Source organism: Giraffa tippelskirchi, chromosome 13 (assembly GCF_054371585.1).
Source record: "Giraffa tippelskirchi isolate mGirTip1 chromosome 13, T2T-mGirTip1v1.2.pri, whole genome shotgun sequence".
Lineage (NCBI taxonomy): Eukaryota > Metazoa > Chordata > Mammalia > Artiodactyla > Giraffidae > Giraffa > Giraffa tippelskirchi.
In genome coordinates this window covers 29,503,267-29,529,642 of record NC_137287.1, presented here as the reverse complement: position 1 = coordinate 29,529,642, position 26,376 = coordinate 29,503,267, and the positions used below count along the sequence as shown (strand labels likewise).

The window sequence follows — 26,376 nt, the reverse complement described above, 5'->3', positions numbered from 1 at the left end:
GCCCTCCTCTCTCTGTTGCCTTGGCAAACCTGTACACACCTTTCAAGTGTGGACTCAAATGTTACTTGTTCTGAATAGCATCCTGCATTCCCCAAGGCAGACTTAGACTTCTTCTGCTCTTACTGATCCTTGTGCAGGGTGATCCCCTGTCCCCCATCCTTCACCAATGTGGCAGACCTGGCCCTCTTTGGCAGCAGCAAGAGACGGGGAGAGTAGTTAAGAAGGAGGACTCACCACTGTCTACAGTATAATATCAGTCTACTCCTAGCCTTGCTACTCAGCCTGTATTTGGGGGTTATTCTTGTCACCTGGGAGCTTGTTTTGAGATGCAGAATTTCAACCTTACCCCTGAGCTTCTGAATCAGAATATAAATGTTAATAATGGGGTGATTCATTTGAATAATGAGATTTGGGAAACACTCTCTAGGGCTTCCCCCTTGCAATGATGGTGATAAGCTGGACAGGTGAAGTAAAGGGCATCTGTGAACACTTGTCTGATTTCTACCATGACCATGGAAGAAACCCCGGGCACGATGCAATCAAGAACATAGTCTTGTTCTTTCATTGAATCCTCTAATTTTTCTCCATATTATCTTTTTTCTGCCTTCATCTCAAACCTCCCCCAAACTCTGTTCCCATATTTCCCAGATGGAAACAGCAAACTATGGGTTACTGTGTCTCTAATTATTGCATATTTCTTTGCATATGGACTTTTTTTTTTTTTACATTATCATCAACATGAGGAGAAATATCCACATATGGAACAACAAAGAGTGGTACCCAATCTCTTTGATTTTTCAGCGTATTTTATCCTGCCTCCATTTGGCTGAACAGCAGAGAATTCAGCTTCCTCTTACAGTCACGAGAATATAAATACTCTGTAGCTATATCCTCTTTATATATCTCATCCACCAAGATGTATTCCCTCAATTGTCCTCTATCAGTATCTTTCTCTCCTGCTCTTATGAAAAGAATATTTCTAAATTTACATGACTGCATAATTAAACCTTTATAAATGCTGAACTAAATATGTTTTGTATGCTTATTAATTAGCCAAATGCACTTTCTCTCATTCAGGAAAAAAAATAGATTTCCCTGCTGATCATTCTACACCAGCACGTGTCTCGTTCATAACTTTATCTCTAGATTCTAATCTCCATGAGAACAGGATGATGGATTAGCTGGCACTTAGTGGGTATGCTCAGGGAATTTTTTTCAGTGAATGACTCAGTAACTCTCTTGGGTCCAGGGTGTCTGACTTTTAAAATCTCCAGATCTCTAAGGCTCCTAGCACAGAGTAGGTGCTATAATTTATTTTTGAATGAATAAATGGACAGAAGTGGCAGTCAGTTCTGCAGGCTTTGCCAGTAGGAATTAGTATGGCTCCTTAGATTAAATTTTGTGAGAAAAAGATCAGAGAAAAAGGCAAAGTAGAAACCTTATTTCACGCATATTATCATACTCCCTTTTATCATTCAGTGTAAATAAATAAAAGGGGCTAGTTCCAACAATGGAACTGTGAAAATACCCAGAGAGGCATATAACAAGTCTACCACTCCCTAGAAATAAATTCATCTGGACGAGCTATTTATTTCAGACTCACTTTTTTTTTTTCTTTCAAAATAAGTCTGTTGTCCTCAATACAAGTCAGGAGAGTTTGTCTATGTGCCTGCTTTATCTTCAGGTTCTGTGGGTTTCTCTGCTTATCTCTGTGTGTCTCTCTGTGTCTGAATATCTCAAGGCTTATGGATTGCAAGCAACAGAAACTATATCTGGATGACTTAAGCCAATAAGTTTTCTTTTGGAAGATACGTGGGACAGCTCACAGAATCAGAAGAAATGCTTAGAGAACCTCACTTTAAGAAGGAAAGAGACCCGGGATGTTTCAGAGAACTGGAACTATTATGCTCCTTTCACCACATTCTGTGATGAAGGTGATCGAATGTCAACAATTTTCCATTATGGGATCATTCGATCCAAGATTCAAATCCCAGGGACAGGATATCTAACTGGTCTACCTCACATGAATAATCCTTAATCAGGAAAGAATATGGCACCCAGTTTGATGAACTGATCATACCTGAATCAGGAGACTTCCCTTGTGGTTCAGTGTTAAGAATCTGCCTGCCAGTGCAGGGGACGTGGGAACTAAGATCCCGTCTGCCATGGGGCAAGTAAGCCAGCATGCTGCAGCTACTGAAGCCCATGTGCCCTAGAGGCTGGGCTCCACAAGGAAGCCACCACAATGTGAAAATAACTGAATCACTTTGGTGTACACTGAAAACTGACACAACATTGTAAATCAGCTGTATTTCAACTTAAAAAAATGGTTTCACAGACTGATTTAATTATGCCCTCTTTTTATAAATGAAAACTTTATTCGGCTGCTAAGTCATGTCCGACTCCTTGTGACTCCATGGACTGCCGCACACCAGACTCCTGTGTCCTCCACTGTCTCCCGGAGTTTGCTCAGGTTCATGTCAGTGATGAACTGAGTCGGTGATGCCATCCAACCATCTCATCTTCTGTTGTCCCCTTCTCCTCCTGCCCTCAATCTTTCCAGCATCAGGGTCTCTTCCCATGAGTCAGTTCTTCACATCACGTGGCCAAAGTATTGGAGCTTCAGCTTCAGCATCAGTCCTTCCAATGAACATTCAGGGTTGATTTACTTTAGGATTGACTGGTTTGATCTCCTTGCTGTCCAAGGGACTCTCAAGAGCCTTCTCCAGCACCACAGTTTGAAAGCATCAATTCTTTGGCGCTCAGCCTTCTCATGTAGGAAAGGAAGTGGCTGATGCATGTTGGCTTCATCCATTGGTAGATGGTGGAACTTTCTCGCTCCTGGTCCTCCCAGTCGTGGTGTTCAGTGAACTGTGGAACTCCTATGGGTGACTTCCCATAAGAGGAGGGGGTCTGCAGGCTCTGCTTCCCACAGAGCTATTAGAAAAAGCCAAAGCGTGTCCCAGAGGATTGGTTCCAGCCATTACAAGCTCCAGCAGACAGAGGGATGTGGCCCTCTGGAGGGGTCCAAACCTGCTGTTCCAGGATGTCTGTCAGTCTTCTCTGGAGCGTGAGACAATATTGTGTGTGATGATTGTTCATTCTGATTACACTTCTGCTCCAAGGAAGCGTGGTACCTTTTTTTTTTTTTTTTTCCTGCAATGTTTGGGAACAAAGCAGCTTTGGATATTGGTCTCTGCCCATCAGAAATCAGTGTTGTGATATAATTACATTTGCGAAGCAGATGGATCATCATTGAGCACGTGGTTGAAGCTGCTGCGGGGAGAGGCAACAGATCTGAGGGCTGGAAGGGAGGTAGGAGTGAGGCTGAAGAGCACCTCCCTATCCCCAGATAAGAGCCATCTAGTTTGTGTCTCTGATGTTTTTTTTTTCGAGGAGGTTGGCAGGGAGGTAAATGCAGAGGTTTGGGAAAGGGAATTCATGTCTATTAAGCACCTGCTGTGTGCTGGGTTCTTTCTTTTCCTATCTCATCATTTACAATAGACCTGAGAAGTAGGTTCTAATTATCCCCATTTTACAGGTGAGAAAACTGAGGCTCAAGAAAATGAAATTAGGGGCCTATGGAAACCCAGCTGGTGTGATCGTCATCAGTGTTGCCCATCAGATATTTCCCATTCTCCTCCCAAGAACATAAACATTTCTCTGGTCTTTGTCTTTCTCTGTGCTGTGCATGTGGGCTCAGTTGTGTCTGACTCTTTGTGACCCCATGGACTGTAGCCCACCAGGCCCCTCTGTCCATGGGACTTTCCAGGCAAGAATACTGGAGTGAGTTGCCATTTCCTCCTGCAGGGGATCTTCCCAACCCAAGATTGAACCCACATCTCCTGCAGCCAGTGTGTGATTTCTCTTCCCCGACCTTTGAACATGAGTGGAAGGGCATGACTTTTTCAGGACAGTGAAATGTGAGCAGAAATGAAGTGCATCTCTTCTGGGTGGAAGCTTTAAGTGCTAATACATACACTGCCACATGCTCTCCCTGCCCCCCACCGTGGTGATGGTCAATGTTCCAGACACAGCCTGCTCTCGGTCTTGACAGTGAGGCTACCATGGAGCAGAGCCCCCATCCAATGTGTGAGAGCTGTGAGTCATGAGTGAGAGATAAAACTTTATTTTCAGCCACTGATTTTTTTTAACTTTATTTATTTTTGGCTGTGCTGGGTCTTCATTGGAGCACGCAGGCTTTCTCTAGTTGTGGCGAGTGGGGGCTACTCTCTTGTTGCAGAGCATGGGCTCTAGGGCATGAGGGCTCAGTAGTTGTGGCACATCGGCTTTGTTGCCCCACAGTATGTGGAATCTTCCCGGACCAGGGGTCGAACTCAGGTCTGCTGCATTGGCGGGTGGATTCTTAACCACTGGACCACCAGGGAAGTCCAGCCACTGACATTTTTAAGGCTGTTAGGTACATAACCTTGTCTATTACAGCTTCTAAGAAGATCTGGAATTTCACCATTTATTAATGTGGCTTCCAAGTTTATGCTCTTACCTCTATTCTACATGGCACCAAAGCATGGAGATTTGTGTAGAGAGTTAAGCATTCAGATGTTTTGCCTATGATCCTTTTGATTTATTTGGCTGTGTTAGGTCATAGTTGTGGCATGTGAGATCTAGTTCCCCAACCAGGGATCAAACCTGGGGCCCCCTGCATTGGGAATGCAGAGTCTTAGCCACTGAACCACCAGGGAAGCCCTTGCCCATGATTCTTGATTCAGCTGGGTCTGTGAAGACCATAGCGTGATATGGTCCTTATTTTGTTTCATAAGGATGGCTTCTGACGCTGTACTGAGAGTGCACAACATCCGTGATGGTAGAGTGGATAAGAATTCTCCTGCCAATGCAGAGGACTCAGGTTTGGTCCCTGGCCCTAGAAGGTTCCACATGCCACAGGGTAACTAGAGCCTGTGAGCCACAACTACTGAAGCCCAGGCCCTAGAGCCCGTGCTCCACAACAAGGGAACCCACACAATGAGAAACCTGTGCACCGCAGCAAAGAGTAGCCCCTACTCACTGCAACTAGAGAAAGTCCTGGCACAGTGATGAAGTCCCAGCACCACCAAAAATACAAATAAACTAAAAAAATTTAAAAAAAGAGAGAGCGCAAAGATGGGGGCTCAGCCCATCTCTCCAGACCCCTCGTGGCACCAGGGACTGGTCTCATTGCCGATCCTGTTGAAATATTTCTGGCAGGAGTTATTGGAACAGATTGAAATGGTTAAGAAGATGCTGCAACGATGAAATGGGATGAAATGGAATGAACTGGGACACTGGGGCTTGCAATGGAAGAGCTTGACTTTCAATGGAATGAGATGACCTGGAAGTAGATTAGGACAGAGTGGACGGAGATGAGGTAGAATGGGAGGAGTGGGAATTTCAGTGATGGAAGGTCTGAGAAGGGAATAGCGTGCCGTGGAAGCTAGGGAGTGATGTAGAGTAAGATATTCGGATCAGATGGAATAGAATGAATTGAGTGGAACAGAATTAGTCATTGAACGAAAGGCATAGAATGGGGTGGACCGAGTTCTTTTCTTCTAGTCTCTTATCCTTGCCCTACCCCCAAGCCCTGCCCTGGGGACTATTTTTGTTGCTGTCAGTAGTCCACAGACTGTGGAGAAAATGTTATTGTTCAAAAGATGTCCCCTCTTTGAGGGAGATAATTTTGACTGCTTCTGGGAGGGCTTCTGACCTTTAATTGCATGCATGTGCGCATGTGTGTACACACACACGCATGCAAGCACATACAGTGCAGAAGAGGACAATCCTAGTTGGGGAACCCAGACCATAGCCTTAAAAAGAACTCAAAATTACTGGGTCCTGGGGATACATCGCTGGGTCAGGGGAGCATTTGGCTAATTTTATTTGGGGGAAATACATCTTCCTGTCCCACTGGCTTCTCAGCATGTTCCCCACATCTCTCTCTCTGCCCCTGTTCTGTGTTCCCTGTATAGTAACAAGAGGCTTTCTCTTGCTTTTTCCTTCCCTCTCCCAGAATGAGGGAATGTGCTTGGAAACAGTTGCCGAGGGAGCAATCTTGTTTTTGAAAAAGAAACTGTAAAAAAAAAAAAATGTGTTTGCGGGGTTGCCAAAGTGGAGTGAGCCTTATTTAAGTGAGTGGGGTGGTAGGAATGTGTTTACACAGCAAGAAAACGCAGGCTGGGTGTCTGCTGTTTCTCAAGTGGATGGTATTTTGAAAGGACTTTATGATCTAGCTTTTAATTCATTGTTACTCCTTCCAGCCCAGGAAAGTGTGCCTTCCTGGCGTTATTCATAGAGCTTGGGTTAAGCAGCTGAAAATTGACAGCCAGTCTGAACCTGTGCTTCCCCCAGGGAAAAAATCTGTGTATGTGCAGCTCAGAAACAGCTATGCACACATCCACATGCATCCCTGGGTGCCACTGTATCCACTGCGAGGATTTAATGTGATGATGTTTGCAACGTGCTTAAGACAGAGCCTGGCACATAGTAAGTTCAAATTAGTGTTAGCCCATTATTAACTGTGTGCACGTGGGCGTATGTGCCCGGTCCTGCAGACGTTCACTGAGAGGTCTGATTGTATACAGTGTGAAATTACGTCCTTACACAACCGTGCACACCAAAAGCTGGGGACACCTGTAGGATGCTGTTTATCCACAGAACCCTATGCACACTTCTGGTTGCGCATGACTCTGTACGGTGTTCCCTGTTGAAGAATGAAGCCATGAAGAAATGGAACATTTATGGAGTGTTTTTTTTTTTTTTGATACAACAGATATATGGAAGTGATTTGCAAGTTTGCTTTGGAAACTTGGCTGAGGGCTTTTCAAGCCTGCCTCAGAGGATCCCTATTTAGAGCGACGTTTCTATACGCTACTCTTTCTTGGTTCCACGTGGCTCTTTCCTTCCCATCTCCTTGCTACCATCTGAATCCTCATCTTATGTGTTCATTCATTCATTCATTCATTCATTCCACCAACATGATTTCTATGCCTGTGGTAAGGCTAACCATGGTGCCGGGTGCAGAGCTACAAGACAGATATATGTCTCCTTACTCAGAGACTCTAGTCTATCCTGGCATCAAGTACATTTTTTTTGTTAATCTGTGTGAAGCAATTTATGGTCACAAAACTCTATTGCATCCATTATAAAACTTGATTAGCACAATCCTGAGGGTCTCTGATTTTGGAACTAGGATCCCTGGGTTCAAATCCCAGCTGTCCCCGTTATTTGCTGTAATTAGACAACTCACTTAAACTTTCTATACCCCACTTTCTCTTTAGGAAAGCAGAGATCACAATAGTGCCCAATTCATGTTTTGGTGAGGAGTGAAAGAATTCATATAGGAAAAACCCTTCAAACAGCGAATGGCTTATTTTAAGTGCTCTAGATTGTTGCTAAAATTCCTGCGCTGATGTTCTCAGGCAGACCTGTGCAGGAAGTGATGTTATTCCTATTTCCCACATATGAAAACAGGGTCAGAGCAGATCAGTGTCACCGCCTCTCAGCTGTCCTCCCTGCTTGCTCCCAGGAAGGAGACCATCCCCGCCCTGCTGTTAATCATTTTCCTGTTCCCACTTTCCCAGGAACTGGCCATGATCACAGGCTTTAATCTTGTTTTGCAAAGAGAACCCCTATCTCTCTGTCTGGGAAGTTCCTGCTTCTATTCATGTTTGGGGTCTCATTCCTTTTATTATGGGCTCCTTAGTTTGAAACAAGATTTTTATGTCAAGAAGCTGTGGTGAAGAGTGGTGAAACAGAATGTGAATCATGGTACATTAGAGAGAACCAGGAGCTTACAGTCAATTCCAGGCTGGGTGGTTACCTCTCCTCTCTATGCCTCATCTGTGAAATGGGATCAGCATTTTCCCAGAGCAGTGTAGATATAGTGGAGACAGCATGGGCTCTGCCCTCATACTGCTGCTGCTGCTGCTGCTAAGTCACTTCAGTCGTGTCTGACTCTGTGCGACCCCATAGACAGCAGCCCACCAGGCTCCGCTGTCCCTGGGATTCTCCAGGCAAGAACACTGGAGTGGGTTGCCATTTCCTTCTCCAATGCATGAAAGTGAAAAGTGAAACTGAAGTCGCTCAGTCATATCCGACTCTTAGCGACCCCATGGACTGCAGCCTACCAGGCTCCTCCGTCCATGGGATTTTCCAGGCAAGAGTACTGGAGTGGTATGCCATGGCCTTCTCCGGCTGTCATACTGACCAGTGTCCAAATCCTTGAATGACCTCGCTGTCTTCTCCAAGGCTGCATCAGCCTGAGTTCTTAGTTGCAAGCAAAGGGACCTGCCTCTGCATAATTCTCGCTGGAAACAAATTTGTTGAAGGGATATTAAGGAGCTCGTAGAATTTCCAGGGTGTCTGGGAAAACTAAGGGCTTCCCCGGTGGTGCAGCGGTAAATCTGCCTGCAATGCAGGAGACACGGGAGATGCAGGTTCAATTCCTGAGTCAGGAAGATCCCCTGGAGGAGGGCATGGCAACCCACTCCTGCCTGGAGAATCCCATGGACAGAAGAGCCTGGCGGGCTACAGCCCAGAGTGTCACAAAGAGTCTGACATGACTGAGCGACTGAGCACACACACATGCACTGGGAAACTAGCTTGTGAAACAAGCAGAGACTGAGAGAGACTCAACAGCCAGAACCACCATCAAAACCCTGCCACAGAAGCTGTCCTCTGAGGACCCTCTATTGCCCTCCCAGGACCCTGTATGTTGCCATGGTGTTTTGCTCCCAACTAGGTGTTGCTGACTGATGCATTTGATTGGCCAAGTCTAGTCACATGTGCCTTCCTGAGCAGCAAGGGAGGCTGGGAAAGCAACTACCTGGTCTTTTCAACTTTTGGGAGGATGATTCCATCTCTCTTCAAGACTCTTAAGATGGGCACCTCCCCAAACACCTCTAAACGTAGGAAGAGATGATTAAGATGATTGAAACAACAACAAACTCCACTCAACTAGCACTGTCAGCAACAATATTGATTCCTTGGGAAAACAAGACCCACCCTGGGAAAACAAGGCCCATCTCTAAGAATTGTGGTGGAAGTTACCTGTTAGCTCTTGTGAACTGCTGGGGCATGGTACCTAGCACATTATATGCCCTCAACAAATCCTTCTTTCCCGTCCCTGTTTCTAGAAAGTACTCCAGGGCTTGGGTTTCAGGGGATGGTTCCCAGAAGGCTGTTCCTTCCTAGATACATAAGTGGTATAGGCTACCTTGGTTTATGATGTTGATTTGTCTTCAGACTCCCAGTGGCTCATGGAAGTTCCTGAGAATGACTTCCTGAGATATGAGAGAAGGGGCCTGATATTGTTCAGTTCTGAGAAGGAGTTCAGGATTGGCAAAGGTCTTGTTCCCTTGCCTTGTTGTTGTTCAGTCGCTAAGTGGTGCCGGACTCTTTGTGACCCCATGGACCATAGCCTGCTGTATCGCTGATCCTGCTCATGACACCAAATGTCTCACTGTTCATACTCTCCGCACTGTTCCCTGAAGCCAGGCTAGGCAAGGCGTGAGCTAAGAGGCTGGAAGGAGCAGCCGTAGCAGCAGCACAACAGAACCATAATGCAGCAATAACATAGCCGTGACATAACCTCATATAGCATAACCATGATGCCACTCCAATGTAGCCAGCCCCAATGCCCAGCCAGGGCTTTCGTGGTGAAGCTCTTACAGGCGTACCACACAAAGCAGCTCGTGACCAAGCGAGTGCCTTGTGATGTGCATGCGCAGTGCTACAAATGATCTCATCTGTTACATAAACATTATTTACAAAACGCAGGGCAAGACCGAGGGGCTGTGGGGCGAGAGAGCCTGACCATGCCATCTTGGCTAATTTGCTCTCTCCTCGCACCCTCCAGGCTCTTCTGTCTGTGGGATTTCCCAGGCAAGAATACTGGAGTGGGTTGCCATTTCCTTATCAAGGGGTGGAACCTGAGTCTCCTTCTTTGGCAGGCAGTTCGTCACCACTGAGCCAGCTGGGAAACCCGTTCCCTTGCCTAAGATGAGTTAAATATTTGTTTTATTTGACTGCACCGAGTCTTAGTTGTGGCATGCAGGAGCTGGAGTTGCGGCATACAAACTCTTAGTTGTGGCCTGTGGGACCTAGTTCCCTGGGATCGAACCCGGGGATCGATCCTGGGCCCCCTGCATTGGAAGTGTGGAGTCTTAGCCCCTGGACCACCAGGGAAGTCCATAGAATGAATTGAATGTCACTTAGGAGTTTGACAGAAGTGGACATGAGCCACTCTTGGTTCACTCATCAGAGCATCCTTTGAGCATATGCTTTTTTCTGGATAAACATTTGTGACATTTCTATATCATCATAGCATCCCCTGCATCCAACACCTATAGGTGTCTTAGCTCTTGGGAGGAGAATAGCTCATGGAGGTGTCAGATCATCTGCCCGTTCTCCAAGACCTGGATTCCAGTCTGTCCCCTGGGTGAAGCTCACTGGGACCATTCAGTGCCCAGGTCTCACTCCCTTCCATCCCTGCTCCTAGAGAGCTCACATGATTCCTCTTTTTTTCACTCTTGGTTTTCTTTTCACCATTTTCACCAAGGGCCTAACTATGTTCTAGGCACAGGAGATAAAGTGGGTGATAAGACAAACAAGCTGTCTACTCTCAGAGAAACTGTATTCTAGTGGGGAAAGGAGAAAATTGACAAGTAAGAAATAAATTAATTTTATACTGTGGTGGGTGAAGGCTAGAAAGACTCTGGGACAGTGACATCATGGGAGGTGGAGAGACTTGATGCCTGGATGTTAGTGAGGTCCCTTCTATGGAAGACTGAAGACCCAAGGAAGAGAGTTCCAGGTAGAGGAAACCGAGGAGCACAGGCCCTGAGGTCAGAGTGAGCTGATGTGCTCCAGGCATAGACAGAGGGTTAGCATGGCTAGTGAGCAGTGAGGGACGGAGAGAGGTTTAGCAAGGCGATCAAACCAGTCATTTCCAAAGGAAATCAACTTGAATATTCATTGGAAGGACTGATGCTAAAGCTGAAGTTCTATTACTCTGGCTACCTGATGTGAAGAGCTCATTGGCAAGATCTTGGTGCTGGGAAAGATTGAAGGCAGGAGGAAAAGGGGGCAACATAGGATGAGATAGTTGGATGGCATCACCGACTCGATGGACATGAGTTTGAGCAAGCTCCGGGAGATGGTGGAGGACAGGGAAGCCTGGGATGCTGCAGTCCTACTCTCCAGTGGCGATGCTCAGGCTTCTTATTGCAGTGGCTTCTCTTGTTGTGGAGCGTGGGCTCCAGAGCATGGGCTCAGTAATTGTGACACAGGGGCTCAGTGGCCTTTTGGCATGTGGGATCTTCCTGGACCAGGGACTGAGCCTATGTCCCCTGCATTGGCAGGTGGATTTTCAACCACTAGACCACCAGGGGCTTCCTATCTGCCTGTTATTTGTTTTGCTTAGAGTGTTCACTGACACATGTTGATTGAGATTGTTCTTCCCCTCGTATTTTACACTGCATAAATGGTCCTGGTCCCTTCAAGTTATTATTTCCACGAAATACTGCAGCCCAAAACAGAAGGCTAGAAGGTCCTACGTGGTTTGCGTGCGTGCCAAGTTACTTCAGTCGTGTCCAACTCTTTGTGACCCTATGGACTGTAGCCCGCCAGGCTCCTCTGTGCATGGATTCTTCAGGCAAGAATACTGGAGTCAGTTGCCATGCCCTCCTCCAAAGGATCTTCCCAACCCAGGGATCGAACCCATGTCTCTTGCCGTCTCCTGCATTGGCAGACAGGTTCTTTACCGCTATTGCCATTAGGGAAGCCCCTCATGTGGGGGCATATCTAATGAATATTGGGTCATGTTTCACCAGTACAATCAAATCAGGAGGACCACACTCGAGCATCAAATATGAGAACCAAAATCTGATGAGGAAATTCTAGTATGTGCTCTCTGGGGACTGTTTTTTTTATACCTCCCTGGACTCAGTTGAAAGATACAGCTCCTAGCACTTAACGAGCTCCTTGTCACATATGTCCATAGACCTATCAGAATACTTCTGCTGGGAACTTTCCGACAGGAAGGGGATGATGTCTCCCTGAAGTCCTCTAATTTCGCTGCCTCTGGCTGAGACAAGGTGGGAAGAAAGCAGCGCTCTCCTTTTCAGACTGGATGGCTTCAAGGAAACAAGTAAATTCTCAGCCTCAGGATAGATAATGGTGTCAAAATGGCCCTGGTTTCTCTCCCTAGTCTCATTTTCCATGGCAAGAGGAGTTGAAAAGTTGGCACTTGAGCCAAAGCATTATAAATAATCTGTTGGAAAAGGCAAACCCTGATGAGAGCCAAAGACCTATATTTCAAAGGAGCCATGGAAATTCTCAGAGTTCTCTGTCCTGGCGGGTTCCAGGAGGTAGAGAGCAGAGAGAATGATAGGCTGTGGGAGCTCAGGCTCCAGGGTTCCATGGCTTTTGGGAGATGTCTGTGATGCCTTCAAAATTAGGGGAGGATGGACCTCTGCTACTTCAGTGGGTCACTCTTTGTCACATCACTGAGGACATCTTTCCCAGCTGCCCAGGCCTTTGTGTCATCAGACCCAGCCATCCACATGGGTAGCCTCACCTCAGAGCTGGACCCTAACACTCTCACAATGCTGCCGTATTTCTAAACAAGTTCTCTTCACCTATGTGGCCACATTTTTTTTTTTTCTGACCAGCTTCTGAACCAGTTAACCCATCTCTTTCATCTTGGTCTTGACTTTTGGCACTTTCCGCATCTCAACCTCAACTGTCCCCCTACAGCTAAGATGCCATGTCCATAGAAACTCAAAGGCATTTTTCTACCCAGCCATCTTGACTCCCCATAATGGCCCAGACCCAAGTCTAGGACCCAGGCAGTGATGAACGTATCTTCCTGTCTCTGTATTTCCCTGTCTTCAATCCCCAAGTCCTGTATCTACCAGTCTCTTTTACGGGCATTGCACCCTTTGGGAACCACCACATGCAAGATAAAGTTTTGATGGGCCAGGGTTGGAGGTTGGAGAGTCTGGATGCTGCCCTATTAGAAAAACCCCTTTCTTGTTATTTTCCCCAGTGGTGCTAGAAATGGGAGTTGCTAATGATTTTCTTCCTTGGAGATTTTATTGTAGGGGAGGGGGAAACGTGATGGCGGAGGGGGACCTCAGATGTGGCTGTCAATAGCAGATGAATTGGCCCATAGGGTCCCCAATGTCCTCAAGTAGGTAATATAAGGTTTAGCAAAAGTAGTCAGAAGGGTGGATGTTTGGAAGGAGGTGGGAGAGAGCTTTTTCTTGGAGACAGAGAGTATGCATATCAGTTTCAGGTTCTTGGAGACCTAGCTGGTATAGAAGGATAAGGAAAATAAACATGATTTTTTTTAGATTTATGAGTTAGTATAGCTCAGTGATAAAAGAATCCGCCTGCCAGTGCAGGAGACCCAGGAGACTCAGATTCGATTCCTGTGTTAGGAAGATCCCCTGGAGTAGGAAATGGCAACCCACTCCAATATTCTTGCCTTGAAAATCCCATTGACAGAGGGGCCTGGTGGGCTACAGTCTATGGGATGTCAAAGAGTTGGATACAACTGAGCATGCATGCATGCACATAAAATGGTATAATTCTCTTGGTTGGGGGGAAACAGGGACAAGAGATACTTGTGTGGATAGAGGAGTCATTAAGAAACAAATTAAACCAGACTGGCAGGTGATTCTAATAGGACTGTTGAGGAAAAACACTTAGAGAAGTAAGGATGCTGTTTTTGGTACCTTGCATTAGCATCAATCACTGTGTCAGGTGTAGAGTGCATCTTTAATATTGATACATGGGGCTGACTGCTGGAATGATAAGTCAAATTCCATTAAGACAAATTCAAAGCTTGTCTCAATTTCTTTTTTTTCCCCATGATAGAATTGGGGTAGAGTGAGTGAACTTGGAAATAAGTAGGCCACTCCTGGGCCTTGACTGTGTGTTACACACAGGATTTTGTTGAGATGTGACTTAGTGGATAGCTATTATCTTATGGGTATATGACCATTGTTGTGAGAGATGTCAGACACTCGAAAAAGACTTCAATAGCAAGTGCTTTTGAAAGGAAAGCAAATTAAGTTACTCATTTACATGAGAAAATCCTGATACAAGAAGAAGAAGAAGTGGTTTTGAGCACATTCTATTTTATTACGTTGGAGTAGTTACCCTATGTCTGTCCAAAGATGACTCTTCTCAATCTTCAGTCTTACTGTGAGTATTTTATCTACAGTGTTTTTTATTTGCCAGAATGAGGGAGAAGTTCTAAGTCAGCCCATATTCTTTTTCTTAAAGACCATGAGTTACTTAGTTAGTTTCACCATATGTCACTTGGGCCTCAGTTTCTTTGTCTGTAAAGGAAGCTAATAAACTTCTAGGGTCATAGCAAGGATGACAATGAAACAGTGTGTTTGGAAACACCTGCCTAGGACAGGTACTCGGGAGAAGGGCAATAAGGGCAATGACGTGTCATTGAAGGAAGGAGAGAGGCATGATCTTCATTTGACCTTGGGAAAATTATTTACCATTTCTAAGCCAACTTAATTCTACTTTTTAGAGTTGCTTTGGTTGTTACAGACCTTTTGAATTTCTGTATGGATTTTAGAATCAGCATGTCACCTCTGTAAAAAAAAGAAGTCTGCTTGGGTTTTGATTGGTATTGCACTGAATTTATATACCAATTTGGGGAAAATTGACAGCAAAATTTTAACAACACTGAATCTTCTGAACCAAGAACCCAGTGTCTTATCCCTTTAAAGTCTTTATAAATTTCTCTCGGTAGGGTTGTGTGGTTTCAGTGTATAGGGCTTGCACCTCTTTTGTCAGATTTATCTCTTAACTATTTAGTATTTTTATGTTATCTCAAATGGTATCTTTATTCACATTCAGTTTCTAGTAGCCTATTAATATTCTATAGAAATACAGTTGAGTCTTATATATTGATCTTGTATCCTACGATCTTGCTGAAATCATTTATTAGTTGTGATAGGTTTATTTTATGTTTTTTGTAGGTTCCAAAGGGAAGGAATTCTAATAATAAAGACAATTTCTGACATGGATTCCTTTCCTTGCTTTATTGTGCTTACTGCTACTGCTACTGCTAAGTCACTTCAATCGTGTCCGACTCTGTGCAACCCCATAGACGGCAGCCCACCAGGCTCCCCAGTCCCTGGGATTCTCCAGGCAAGAATACTGGAGTGGGTTGCCATTTCCTTCTCCAGTGCATGAAAGTGAAAAGTGAAAGTGAAATCACTTCAGTCGTGTCCGACTCTGTGCAACCCCATAGACAGCAGCCTACCAGGCTCCTCCATCCATGGGATTTTCCAGGCAAGAGTACTGGAGTAGGGTGCCATTGCCTTCTCCATGTGCTTACTAGAACTTCTAATAAAATATTGAATAAATATGGTGAAAGTGGGTGTTCTTGCCTTGTTTTCTGACTTTACTAGGAAACTATTGGGTATCTTACCATTAAGTATGATGTCCATTATCAGCTGAAAATTTCTCCTTTATTCCTAGGTTGTGGAAAGTTTTTATCAGTAATAGTATTGAATTTTAGCAAATGATTTTTCTGCATCCATTGAAATAGTCATATGATTGTTAATATTATAATGTTCATATTACATTGATTTTCAAATGGTAAACTAACCTTGGTTTCATGGGATTGTTGGCACTTGGTCACAATGTATCATGCGTCATAAGTTTGGACAAATTTCTGTTACATCTTTTGTCCTGTTGGATGGATAGGGAAACTGAGGCTGAGGTGGGCTAAGACTCCTCCTCTGTGAGTGGAGAAGGCACTTTTCAGCGTCTTTTCCCTCTGTCTTCAGGGGCTTCAGCTCCACACACACCATCCCTTCTTATAACAGAGAGGGGAGCGAACACATTATCATGTGCTGATCAACAAGCAAAGCTGTTTCTGCTGTGAATTTATTAAGATTAATTTACTAGCCTGGTTGGAGGATTTATTGAACATTTAAAAATGTTAATGGACAGAATTCCCAATAAATCATGTCAACAGATCTTTATAAAAACAGTGGGGAGGTTTTGAATCAGGCCCAAGAAGCAGCATTGGCCCCATATGGTGGGCTTAGTTCAGTTAAGTTCAGTCACTCAGTCGTGTCTGACTCTTTGCGATCTCATGGACTGCAGCACGCAAGACTTCCCTGTCCATCACCAACTCCCAGAGCTTGCTCAAACTCATGTCCATCGAGTTGGTGATGCCATCCAACCATCTTATCCTCCGTCATCTCCTTCTGCTCCTGCCTTCAATCTTTCCCAGCATCCAGGTCTTTTCCAATGAGTCAGTTCTTTGCATGAGGTAGCCAAAGGATTGGAGTTTCAACTTCAGCATCAGTCCTTCCAATGAATATTCAGGATTGATTTCCTTTAGGACGGATGGGTTGGATCTCCTGGCAGTCCAAGGGACTCTCAAGAGTCTTCTCCAACACATAGTCCAAAAGCATCAATTCTTTGGCGCTCAGCTTTCTTTATGGTCCAGCTCTCACACAACCTTAAGTACAACTCTCAGTAGAGCCTTGAAGAAAATGGCAGGGCTTCCTCGGTGGCACAGTGGATAAGAACCCACTGGCCAATGCAGGGGAGATACGTTGGATCCCTAGTCCATGAAGATCCCATATACTGAGGATCACCTAAGCCCGTGCACCACAACTACTGAACCGGTGCACCTAGGGCCTGTGCTCCACAGCAAGAGAAGCCACCGCATTGAGAAGCCCAAACACCGCAATGAAGAGTAGCCCCTGTTTGCCACACTAGAGAAAGCTCATGCGCAGCAATGAAGACCCAGTGTCACCAAAAAGAAATAAATAACTAAAATTTTTAAAAAAGAAAATGGCAGATATTATCAGCTGCTCAGTGTCTGGAGCCCGTGATTCTCCTGCCATAAAATTCTCAATGGGAAGTCATTGTCATAATAGTAGCTATCATTTGTGAATACCCACTGTTTGCAGGAGATTGTGCTTGGGATTTCATACATGCCCTCTTTGATCCTGCAAATGTTAGTTGTAGTATCTTCCATTTCATACATGAGATAACCCAGGTCCTAATAAGTGAAAGGACTTGCCCAAGACTGTGGTTTGTCACCTAGTTCCTCTCTCCATTGCAGCAATGTCAGACCACTAACAGTCCTCACAGGTATATGTTACTCCTTCATGCTTCTGGGCTTTTGCTGGAGCATCTTCTCACTCCCTCTTCACATCTTAGCTCTTTTGATAAACAGATCTGGTCATGGGACTCCCGTGCCTCCCAGACTTAGAATACCTCCTTTGTTGTTGTTCAGTCACTAAGTTGTGTCCACCTCTTTCTGACCCCATGGACTGCAGCACACCAGGCTTCTCTGTCCTTCACCATCTCCTGGAGGTTGCTCAAACTCATGTCCATTCAGTCTGTGATGCCACCCAACCATCTCATCTTCTATCATCCTCTTCTCCTCCTGCTCTCAACCTTTCCCAGAATCAGGGTCATTTCCAGTGAATTGGCTCTTGGCATCAGGTGGCCAAAGTATTAGAGCTTGCTTCAGCTTCAGCGTCAGTGCTTCCAGTGAATATTCAGGGTAGATTTCCTTTAGGATTGACTGGCTCGATCTCCTTGCAGTCCAAGGGACTCTCGAGAGTCTTCTCCAGCACCACAATTCAAAAGCATCGATTCTTTGGTGCTCAGCTTTCTCTTGAAGATCAAGTGTACATTTCTTGGCATGGCTGGCTAGGAAGATTGGCGAGGTCTTTCCTAGCAATTTCTAATCAAAGTCTCCTCCTCATCCCATGCTCTCTCTTTTCCTGCTTTGCTTTACTTCATTTTGGCACTACTATCTAACATTATACATTTTTCTGTTGTATTGTCTTTCATCCCCACTAGAATGTCACAACCATGAGGGCAGATATTTTTGTCTGTTTACTGCTGTGTACCTGGTACTTACCCTCAAATTTTGCAGAGATACTATCAAAATAAGGGCAAAAGAAAAACCACTGGATGTGATCCAGTGTGAAGTCACCAGTTACCTTCACGGGGTGCTTCTGGGCAAAGAAGCCAGACTATCACGGAGAAAGTAGGGAAGCTAAGGAGGCAGTGTGTAGAATACTAAAATTTATTTTTTCATTAGGAGAATATGCTTCCATTCTTATTTTACTCCATTTCTTAGTGGCACACTCGTCTCCTTGGAACACTCTCCTCCCTTGACTTGGTCTTCTCCCTGTATTTCTGGTCACTCCTTTTCTGTCTCACTTATTTGATTTTCTACGCTATTCTCTCTGATTAGAGTCTACCTTCTTGCTCTTCTCACGATTGATGGCTTTCCATTAGTCAGGTCTCAGCTCACATGCCTGTTAAGAACCACATCTTCTAGTTTCTCTGTTTGATGCTTTGACATCTTTTGACCTTGTTGGACCCTGGTGGGTCTCTCCATCCCAGAGGTAGCCAATGCCTGGAGACAGTAAAAGACTCATCTCAAGAGAGCCTTTCATATGCAAACCAACCAATCTAGAGTGCAGACCCCCCAGCCACCTCCCTCAGGGTTTCTACACTCTAGATCACTCACTCATCCTCTACCTTTATCACCAAGGTCTAGGTACTAGACAATTAGGGATGGCTTTTATGTCTCAGAGCCAACCAAAATTATTCAAAGTAACTAACCATTCCTAAACCTCTTTACTCTGCCTCTCCTGTTTCTTGTTGCAGAAACCACAATAGAAACCACAGTGTGCACGCTTTCTCCTGGCTCCTCACTCTGCCTCCCTGGTGCTCCCTGGCCCTGGTGCTTCCCCACATGGCCCCACGTGGTGTGCCATGCCCCATCCTCTTGGAATCTAAGAATGTAATAGGCTATCTTTTCAACGGTAAACATTTCCAGGTCTCCTGATCTGTTGGCCTTGTCATACCGGAATATAATAAAAGCTACATTTTAAAACAGTATTGTCTCCTTGGAGAGCCTTTTCCCAACCACCTATGATTCCCAGCCTGCGTCTAAGGTATCCCAGGTTGTTGTTTTTTAATTTTGTGTTTGTCTACTTAGCATTTTTCTTAAGGGTGCATTAATCAGAGAACCAGAACCAGTAGGAGATGTGTCTTTATATCTCTACCTTTATCTCTGTCTCTACTGCTATCTCTCTATCACTATCTCTATCACTATCTCTATCACTATCTGTCTTTATCTCTGTCTCTATCTTTATCATTCTATGTCTCTTACCACCTCTATTTTTCTGTAACTGGAAGTTCCAGTTCAAAATCTGGCAGACTTGAGACCCAGGAAGAGTTGATGTTTTAGTTTGAGTCTGAAGGTAAGGGAATACTAATACCTCAGCTCAGACAGTCAGGTAGGTGAAGGTCGCTCTTGCTCAGCCTTTTGTTCCACTCAGGTCTTCAGGTGAGGACCACCGACAGTTGGGAGGGTGATCTGCTTTACTCACTCTGCTGCTTCAAATGTTCTCATCCAGAAACACTCTCAGACATACCCAGAAGCCTTGACCAAACATCTGGGCATCTTGTGGCCCAGTCAAGATGATACCTAGAATTAACCATCGTAGAGATAAGATCATGTCAGCCTCGATCGCCTTTGTCTCTCTGGATGCAAGAGGTACTTAATAAAATCTGTCAACTGAATGAAGAATAGACTTTTGATTATTCTTTGAGAGGGGAGATTAGTTAAGTGAGGCTAGGCTATGCATCAGTGATTGAAAAAGCCTAGAAACTCAGTAGCTTAATACAATAAACCTTTATTTCTTATTTATACAAACTCTGCTGTACATCCGGCAGTATAGCTCTTTTAGCAATGCCCTCCAAGCATATGGCCTCCCGAATTGCCATAGCAGTAGCCTGAGGTCCATCACTTTTGCCAGTGCTCCATTGGTTAACATGTAATCACATGGTCCAAGTCTACCCACAAAGGAGGCTGGGAAATGTATTCTTCCTGTGTGCCTTGGTGAACTGCAAAGCATTGTTTCTCTATAGCATTGTTTCACATCATGAAAGAGAGGAGGGAGTCTTGGAAGACAGCTGGCCAGGGAGCAATGAGAGCTTAGGAACAGCTAGAGATCTTGGATTTGCTCTAAATCTAGTCAACATCTAGTTTCTCATTTTTCCAGCATCCCCTGAGAGGCTTGGCACCCAGGAGATGTAGTTAGAAGGGTATGATTTATATCTACTTGTGACACTGACCAGCTGTGTGGCTTTCGGCAAGTCATTTGACCTGTCTGAGCCCCACATTCCTTATTGGTAGCAGTGGAGATTGTGCATCATTGTGCCTGGCACAACCACTTTGCCCCATGAGTAAGTGTCATCATTAGAATTGTTTTTGGTTAGCATTGTGAAGCCCACTGAGGCATGGACCCTACCTAGCAAAGCAGAAGCAGCTTCCAGATTTTGGACTTCCAACTCCTTGTGTATGACAGCCCCACAGAAAGCCTCATGCCTGTTTCAGTGAAGAGAAAGATATCCTTGCCCTGGGTTTGGCCATTTCTTCTGCCTTACGGTTGCCATGTGATCCTCATCCCCTCTCCTCTAGTCAGAAGGTCAATGGCAGAGCAGCCCTTTTCCAGGGTAATAAGTTTTTAATGTAGACGCAATTAGTGAATAAGCAGTTGATTAGTTCATTATGAAAATACCGAAAACAACACCATTTGCGGTGGCAGAAGCTCCGGGAAGACAGATGCGCTCCCTCTTCATTCTTTCATTTGGGTCAGAGTGTCAGGCAAGTTAACATATTTTACCATAATATTAAGCCCTTTTAACACTGAAAGGCCATTATGTTAGAAAAAAATCCCCCCTCTGGGGTATTAATTAGAGAGATGGAGCTTTAAAAAATCACAATTGCATTAAATTCCTCTCTTACAGCCATTTTCATAGCAAATCCTTAATGCAAAATGTGGATGGAAAAATGCAACATTGGCCAAAGAATTTATGAAAAACACCAAACGGCTGATCTATCATTTTTAAGGGAAATAAAAAAAAATTGTCAGATCTCTGGCTTTAGGTTTCTCGATCTAAATGGTTTTAGAGTTCTAAAACAGTTACGAGAAGCCTGGGCCAGAAGTCAGAGACTGATACAGTCTTTGTAATACGATCACTAGCTCTCCCCAAAACTAATGATGATGGATGATCACTCTGGGTAAAAACTCCTGCTCTGTGTCCCAGTCCTGAATCACTCTCTTCTCTTGAGACTATCCTGGGTCACCCTGGTTCACTGGCTGGTGTGGCAGTCAAATTCTGAACTGTTTCTCATGTGTTTAAAAATATCGGCATTTAAAATACATATTCGTTTGTTCATGTATTCATCCCCACGATGAAGATCTGTTGAGCCACTCTGTGCTAGGTGCAGGGGCTACACTGGTGAATGGAACAGTCCCTGAACTTTGATGCTTCTCACGTAATAGTAGGTGGGTACGTGTGTGTTCTGTTGCTCAGTCATGTCCAACTCTTTGTGACCCCATGGACTGTCACCTGCCAGTCTCCTCTGTCCATGGGGTTTCCCAGGCAAGAATACCGGAGTGGGTTGCCATTTCCTCCTCCAAGGGATCTTCCTGACCCAGGTATCTAACCCAAGTCTCCTGTGGCTCCTGCTTTGGCAGGCGGATTCTTTACCACTGAGCCACCAGTGTGATAGAAAGTGAAAGTGAAGTGAAAGTGTTAGTCACTCAGTCGTGTCTGACTCTTTGGTAAAGAATCTGCTTGCAACGCAGGAGACCCAGGTTCAGTCCCTGGGTTAGGAAGATCCCCTGGAGAAGGGAATGGCAACCCACTCCAGTATTCTTGCCTGGAGAATTCCATGGACAGAGGGGTCTGGCGAGCTACAGTCTATGGGGTTACAAAAAGTAAAATAGAGGGGTTATCCATTCATCAATAAATCACAGAGATTGGTGTGAAGTTGCAAATGAGATAGATGTCATAAATGAGGGAGGTATGCACTGAGAAGAGTATCGATAACTGATGCTGTTAATACTGTCATGGAAGTTCAGGGAAGCCTCCCCCTGAATCTGACAAGAAAGAAGGGAAGGGGTTAAGTGGATGAATTAGGGTGTTTCAGGCAAGGAAACAGTATCTGCAATGTTTTAGCCCTGAGAGATTAAGAACAAAGGACAAGGACATTTGGGAAACTGGAGGAAGGCAAGTGGCTGAAAGTATGAGGTGGTGGGAGAGGTAGGAAGGTGGAGAGGTGCCTGGGCTGTGTGGGTTCCCTGTCTTCTTTGTCCTAAGAGAAGGGAAAGCCACTGGAGCATCTTAGGAGGTGACGTGAGCACAGTTACACAGACGTGTACGCACAGACACGTATACGTAAAATAAAGATGCATCGTTAACTATGTGATACTGAATGAATTGCTTTCTCTCTCTGATCCTTTCCACATGTATTAGGTGATACTAATAATGGGACTTATCTCTAGTTTTACAGTAGCTATTATAGGAAATAATCCAAGAGCAGATGCTTCCCCTAGCATTTGGTATGCTGAATATAAGAAAATTTACTTTCTTTCTCCCTCTCTCGTCTTCCTTCCTCCATCCCTCTCTCCCTCCTTTCTCTCTTCTGTATTTATCAAGCTAATATCTCCTTTGAGAAAAAACCCAACTGACCAAAGAATACATTTTTTCCTGTAAAATTTTAATTGACTTATAATTGACTTGCAATGTTTCAGGTGTACAGCAACTTGATTCAGTTATACATACATATAAATTTATGAATATATATTCCTTTTCAGATTGTTTGCCATTATAGGTTATTGTAAGATATTAAATATAGTTCCCTGTGCTATGTAGTAGGTCCTTGATTATCTATTCTATATATAGTAGTCTGTATCTGTTAATCCCCAAATCCTAATTTATCCCCCCAACTCCTTTTTTCTTTGTAATGATGTTTCTTTTTTATGTCTGTCAGTCTGTTTCTGTTTTGTGAGTAAGTTCATTTGTATCATTTTTAAAAAGATTCCACATATAAGTGATATCAAATGATATGTATCTTTGTGGTATTTCACTTAGTATGTGGAAAACAGTATGGTGATTCCTTAAAAAATGATAGAGTTGCCATATGATCCAGCAATCCCACTCCTGGACATATATCCAGAAAAAATGAAAACTAATTTGAAAAGATACAATCACCCCAATATTAACCCCAATGTTCTTTGCTATTTATAATAGCTAAGACCTGGAAGCAACCTAAATGCCCATCAACAGATGAATGGATAAAAAAAAATAGATGTAAGTAAATGGAGTATTATGCAGCCATAACAAAGAATGAGAAATGCCATTTTCAGCAACATGGATGGATCTAGAGATTATCATGTTAAGTGAAGAATGCATTTTAATTCTTTTAAAAGTCAAGGCTATTAAAAAACAACAAAAAAAAAGCTAGGGACTTTGCTTATTATTCTTACTAAATCAGTTGGTTACCAAATTGATCAATGCATATAAAATGGGCACTAACTTTATGCCTGGTTTTTCAAAGAGGGCCAGGGGACGGGAAGGTTTCCCTGTTATAGCACCTGTGAATCTTAATATCATGAAACACTTGAGTAGTCCTTACTGAAACAAGCAGGTGGTGATAGGGACAGAAGGCTGCACAGAAACCAGGTAGCTTGCTAATTGCTCTTCCTTTGGGGAATTTGTTATTGAGTCCAGACCTTAGTCAAGGCATCAAATCAACGGGCAGTCTCTTTAAAAACGCACAATCATCTTGACTACGGTTTGAACTATTCTCCCTTCTTGTGGCACCATCCATGGCTCCTCAGTTCCTTTGTGTGTGTGTATGTGAAATAATAACGAAAACACCATTTTACCATCACCTTCCTGCTGGCAAGAATAGCAATCATTCAGCCTGCCAGTGGTAATTTGAACCTGTTTATGCCTGTCTCTTTAGGCTCATTGTAGTGTTAAAAACAATCATATGACTTAATTACAATTCACTTAGCCTGATGATTTTTTTTTTGTAAATAATCTTGATGTAAATTCCTGGTGGGCCAGGAGAGAGGAAGCGGGATCATAATGAACTGGTGATGAAGTGGAAATATTTTGAAATGCCGAATAATGTATCTTGCTTGTCACCTAATTACTTATCTGCTGCCTAATAGCACATTTCATAATATCTTACTTCCTGATCTGTTCATCTGGCAATAAAAATTCTTCCTTGAGATTGCCATGTGCTCCCAAGTAAAGACCAGTGCATTAGGAGCTCAACATGTAACGATACTTTAATGATCTGATAATGTCTCTTTTATGGAATGGAGAAAGGGTTTTCTTGTTTCACTGAAAATTCATTTTCTTCGCCAAGTGAATATTGTTTGAAAGGAACCTGTTATCAGTCAAAAGAGATGAACAACAGACACACAATCACCAATCCAAGAACAAAGAGTTGTTGAGTTCCAATTAACAGCAACGTTTTTTTTTTTTGTTACTTTTGTTTTAACAATGCAATATAAATACAGAGTAGTATTGAATGCATCCCAGAAAAACAAAAAATCTTGTATCCTTGACAATTTATTTTGGAAACCACTATGTGCAAATAGCATGTTCGTGTGTGTGTGCATGGGCACACACGCACACCCCACAAATGCATTTTCATAAGCATAAATTTAATTTCATTGTATGCTTACCATAGTCCAGGCCCTGAGCTGCATCATAGGAATATTTATGTTCTTATATAAGAAGAACATGTTTCTGCCTGGGGGTGATTTTGTGCTCCTATCTCTGTGCGCACCCCCACTGCACGAGTATGTCACAATATCTGGAGATAGTTTTGGTTGTCACAACTTGTGGTGGGCGTGTTCTGCTATTGGCATCAAATGTACTTCACTTTTCCCCTTTGAGAAGGTGATACTTCCTATGTTTCAGAGAAGCTGCAAGAAGTAAATGAGAGAATGGATGACAAGAATTCTTTGGAGACTAGGGGCTTGCTTCTGTGATTTGGGTGGGACATGCCCCGTGGCAGGGTTCTGGGGTGGCCGTCGACTCAGTTTCATGCCCACCCCTGGCCAGGAAGAAGGTGACTTTGAAAAGAGTCTGGATTAACAATGCTTCTCCAGGTAGTCTTAAAGGGATGTGAGGTTCGTTCCAGTGTCTTCCAGTAGAGGCGCTCTTAGCATCTTGGATCTTGCAGACTAGTAAGCTGCAAGGCTAGAAGCCTCTTCTTTATCCCCGATAAAATTAAAAATGGCTCTACTGAGATGGATGAAACTGGAGCCCATTATACAGAGTGAAGTAAGCCAGAAAGAAAAACAACAATACAGTATACTAATGCATATATATGGAATTTGAAAGATGGTAACGATAACCCTATATGCGAGACAGAATAAGAGACACAGATGCATGGAACAATTTTATGGACTCTGAGGGAGAAGGTGAGGGTGGGACGTTCTGGGAGAATAGCATTGAAACATGTATATTGTCATATGTGAGGCAGAGCACCATTCCATGTTCGATGCATGAGACAGGGGCTCGGGGCCGGGGCAATGGGATGATCCAGAGGGATGGGATGGGGAGGGAGGTGGGTGGGGGGTCCGGGAGGGGGAGCACATGTGGACCCATGGCTGATTCATGTCAATGTATGGCAAAGACTATTGCAGTGTTGTGAAGTGATTGGCCCCCAACTAAAATAAATAAATTTATAAAAAAAAAAAAAAAATGGCCTCCCCCACAGGCCCACACTCTTTCAAGGGTGGGTGGGAGGATCACTTTGGTTAGAATGTCACATATAAAGAAACCAAGAGAGAAATGTATTGGACTCAAAGTTAAAGAGCTATAAAGTGACATACCTGGGATTTGAACTGAGGTTCAGTTTCTCTCTCTGAAAATATAAATATATATGTATATAAATAAGTACATTTGTAAAAAATATAAAATAGTATATATAATCATATAATATAAAAAGTATACATTTGATAAATATGAATGTATTATATATAATTTATAGATCATAAATATAATATATATGTGTGTTTATATTTGTATTAGTATTTAATTATATAATTATATAACATTTTATGGTTTGCATACATACATATTAATATTTGTATAATAATGTATACATAATACATACATATAAATATTACAAGATACAAGATACAAACAACAAATATTACAAGATACAAATATACTTTTGTTTGTGTGCTCAGTCCCTCAGTCATGTCTGACTCTTTGCAGCCGCATGGACTGTAGCCTGCCAAGCTCCTCTGTCCATGGAATTTTTCCAGGCAAGAATACTGGAGTGGTTTGCCATGCCCTCCTCCAGGGGATCTTCCTGACCCAGGGATCGAGCCTGTGTCTCTTGAGTCTCCAGCATTGGCAGGCAGGTTCTTTACCACTAGCACCACCTGGGACACCCAAAATATACCTATATGTACATGTTTATAATATATACATATATTTATATATATTTTCTTATATTTATTCAGTTCA

At 43.7% G+C, this 26,376-nt stretch overlaps 1 protein-coding gene and 1 long non-coding RNA gene across 4 annotated transcripts in view; one reads left to right on the top strand and one right to left on the bottom strand.

Moving 5' to 3' along the window:
- The window catches only part of SHISA9 (shisa family member 9), a 345,697-nt gene that overhangs the window by 266,632 nt on the left and 52,689 nt on the right, over positions 1-26,376 (top strand). The window lies entirely within an intron of this gene.
- Positions 18,078-26,376, bottom strand: part of LOC145533281 (uncharacterized) — a 42,537-nt gene continuing 34,238 nt past the window's right edge. The window contains exons 3-5 of one of the 2 annotated variants that reach the window (XR_014073972.1): positions 25,734-25,765; positions 19,299-19,507; positions 18,078-18,427 (exon numbers count right to left, since the gene is read on the bottom strand). This is a non-coding gene — a long non-coding RNA (uncharacterized LOC145533281). Of the gene's footprint in view, positions 18,428-19,298; positions 19,508-24,158; positions 24,819-25,733; positions 25,766-26,376 lie in introns of those variants that run through there. The other variant, XR_014073973.1, reaches the window with a different exon arrangement.